The following is a 3,912-nucleotide window of genomic DNA, read 5'->3' as shown; positions in this document are numbered from 1 at the left end:
TGGCATGTGGTGCTGGGGGATTGAACCGCGGTCCCTGATGCTTTTGCTAAGCTTGTTCTAAGTAGGTGCTTTAGACCACTGAGCCATCTCTCCAGCCCTCTTCTCAATTTTTTAAAAATTTTTTCCTGTATTTCAGGGAAAGGTTTACAGGGTGTTCAGGGTCTCACTACTAGATAGTAGTCATCCGACTGTTTACAGCCTCCCAAGTGCTGGGATTACAGACTTGCACCACCACACCCAGTCTTCTCAGTTTTCATTGGTTGAAAATTTAACTTTTCCTTAAGTTGCACATAATGTTCCTCAGCTCAAGCACTTCAATTTCTATATCTTTGGGTTTGCTCTTCATTGTAGTATTTGTTTAATCTGTCCACGAATTCTGTAACAGTCATCACTTTAAGCAGGGGAATCAGCGTCAGAGACTCGGGCATCGCACGTGGGAGGGAGCAGATGTGACCACATGCAACCTCGGAGCCAAGGTCACAAGGCTCAGGAAGACACAGTTGGGCTGTGCTGTATGAGAGGCCTCTGGCTGAGGAGGGACATCAGCCACATGTTAGGATGCCCAGGCCACACTCTGGAGGGGACACCAGGCCAGAGCTGCAGCCAGCAGCCAGCACCACCTCAGCAGCAAGAATGTGGGGGCAAGTTCAACCTGGGTTCTGGGCTAAGGGAGCCTAGGAACCTCGTGTGGCTTGTGGCATCTCTGAGGGCACCTGTAAGTGGTGACCAAAGTGACAGAGAAGAACACGCAGGGTGGTGCAGATTCAGGCACATGGACTTCCACAGCCCGGGGCCAACCTGGCTCACTCCTTCTGCTGGGCAGGAGCAAGACTTGGCCCTCCAGAGACTTGTCTTGGGTCCTTCTGCTCCCTGGAGAGGGACAAGACCAGGGTGGTGCACTTTGTTCCAGGTTCACCCCAAAGCCCTGGCAGAGAAGCACTTAGTGAGCGGCACTCTGGGGTCCCAGCAGCCCCAGAACAAGGTAGATAACACAAACATCTCAGAGAGGATAAGCAGCTCTCTGCGATCTGCTTCCCCCTAACCCTCTGAAGCACAGCCTCTGGCCCAGTGTGGAGCCCACAGGGCTGCTGTCAAGGTGCAACCTTCCTGCGAGTACTGCCCTCACCCTGTGCCTCCCAGAGGCCTGAGTGGCTGTTTTCTGCATCCTGTGGGCAGCTGGCGAACACTCCCATGGCCATCCTGTTGCATAGAGCTCAGCTTGGCTGTCCCCACCACTTACCTCAGACGGGCCCTGGCATCCACACCTGCCCATGTGACCACTTCCTTAACCTGGGACACCGTGGAGAGCTCAAAGCAGGTTTCCCTGAGAGGGAAGGAATCCAAGGCTCAAGCTGGGCCACTATACTGGGCCACCCTGGGGACATGCGAAGGCCCGTGGCCCTGAGCAAGATCCACCGGGCATCCTGCATGACAAGGAAGTGAGCGGGAGGGGTCAAAGCAGCCTCCCACCCTGGATGCTCCCAGCATGGTAACAGTAACTCCCCAAGTGTCCTGATCCACTGGATCCCCACGCTGATTACAGTGACCACAGCCTCCACAGTCTCACAAGGGCTGCCTCACCACTGCCTCCCAGGGTGAGGTGAGGCAATGCACGTCGAGGCCTCCAGAGGGCAGTCAGGGCAAAGGCTGAGGACTAGCCCAGGCCAGGGAGAGACTGGGAAGTACAGAGGAGGGGGTTCTGGAAAGGTCAGAGAAGGAGAGTTGGGAACAGACACAGGGAAAGGAGTCCCAGGAAGGACCCGAAGGCAGTCCTGAGGCTGCAGGGTCATCTGGAGGAGAGAGAGGCAGCAGAGAGGCCAGGCCCCTTCGGAGCTGACCAGCCTTGCTCCTACCACAGCTAGTGGACTCCAGCAACATGATACCCTCAGAGGGGTGACAGGCTCTGCTTGGCAGCTCCTGGAGGCCACATGCTCCTCCTTCAAGAGCTCAACTGTGGCTCTAGGTTTTAGCCATGCCACCTTCCCTATGACCCACCCAGGCTGACAGGGCATCCTAGAGAGACAAACAGAAAACACTGGGCAGCTTCGTTTCTCTCTCTGCCTCAGTTTCCCCATCTGAATAGCTTCAGCCATGTGGGTGTCACAGAGAGAGGCTGGGCTAGTGCTTGTGTTAACCTGCTGAGCAGGAGGACAAGGAGCCATCCGTGGCTGCCCTTCCTACCCCAAGAGAAAGCAAGGGCCCCCTCGCTATTAGGCCTGCTAAGGAAATAACCATTCGATGTCCCTTGGTAGAACACAGGGAGAAAGACTTTATGTCTGGCCTCCTTATCCACACGTATTTTCTGTTACCTGAAGTCAATCACAATCTAAAACAGATTGAGTGTATATTTCCAGACATGAATAACTTCTATGGATTAAATTGCTCACTGGTTAGACAGCCTTCTGTTACTGTGACAAAACACCTGAAATAATCAACCTGAAGGAGGAAAGGCTTATTTTGGCTCACAGTGTCATAGCTTTCCATGCTGGGCCACCCAGCCTGTGGCTCTGGGCCTGTGGTGGAGCAGCACTTCAGGCAGGAGCACGTGGCAGAGAGACCTGCTCACCTCATGGCAGAGGGAAACAGTGCCAAGGCCCTAACCCCCTCAGGGACATGCCCAGTGACCTAACTTCCTCCCACTGGGCCCCATGTCCTCAGGTTCCACAGGGTCCCAAGGGTGCCGAGGCTGGGGACGGAGCCTTTAAGGAGAAGCTCACCCAGCTTTGGGAATTGCTGGCAGGAAGGAAGGACTTGGCCAGACAGAAGGTAGCCTCTTCCTCAGAGCTGCCTCAGTGGGTCTTTGGCAGAGTTCTGCTCTAAAGGAGGCCCCCTGCCCTGGGTGGCATCCACTGCCAAGGGATGCAGCCCCACCTGGCCAGCCCCTGGAGGCCTCCCCTGTCTCACTGTGGTAGACCAGCCCTTTCAGTTCAGAGGAATATGGACACACGTGGTCCCCACTGTCCCACTCTGACACCCTGTGGTTCAGCAAGGTCCTCAGTGCCATCCAGCACATACACTGAGAGGTGCCAGCCTCACTGTGGTCCTTGGCCCAGCTGGCACAGACAAGCAGTAGGAGCCCCACCTCGTAGCTAAGGAAGCCTACATCTGGGTGTGGGGAGGAGCTGGGAGCTGGAGTCCCCAGCCCCTCCTTCCTTCCCTGCCACCCTCATCAACTATAGAAAGCCTTGGGTTGTGGCTTGGTCTCCACACTTCTGTCTCCTGGGCATTTCTATTCCAAGTGAGTGTGTGGGACATGGGGGACGTACCGTGAGCACACAGGACACATGTTGGCCATCAGGGAGCTAAAAGCCTTCACGGGAAGGTGACCCATGAGGGACACATAGGCACACACTGGATGGAGAGTGGGGTCACCTAATGCTGGAAAAGCCTCAGCAAAATGACTCAGCAGGTCAGGAGTGAGCAGGTCAGAGCAGCCTCCTGTGCAGGGGCTGGGAACATGCTCCAGTCCCAGGGCTGCCAGGGCCCTGAGCAGACTGTGGGTTCTGGGGGAGGAGCTGCAGGGCTGAGAGAGGCCTTAGCAGCACCTTGCACAGGAAGGAGCCAGGCCCAAGGACAGCACTGCCGGCCCCACTTGGAGATGTCGGGAACTTGACCAGAGAAGTACTGTAGTGAACTCGTTCTGCCAAAAAGAAATAAGAGAATGAATTATCCTGAACCAAACCGGGGTGGCTGTGGCCTTTGGATTGAAGTTACTCTCAGTCCTATGTTCTGCCGTAGAAGAGATTGCAGAGACCTTTAGAGTCACAGAGCAAAGAAGGTCGCAAATCAACAATACGTTTAGCTGCACAGCAGAATCCTGTCTCATGCTGTCATCTCAGGGCACCTTAGCTTTGGGGCTGCGGGAGGCTGGAGGCCCGGCAAGCCCAGAAGCAACATTCGGAGAGTTTAGCC

The sequence above is a fragment of the Octodon degus genome, unplaced genomic scaffold (assembly GCF_000260255.1).
Source record: "Octodon degus isolate 3935 unplaced genomic scaffold, OctDeg1.0 scaffold00104, whole genome shotgun sequence".
Taxonomy (NCBI): domain Eukaryota; kingdom Metazoa; phylum Chordata; class Mammalia; order Rodentia; family Octodontidae; genus Octodon; species Octodon degus.
Note: the sequence above shows the minus strand (reverse complement) of the source record.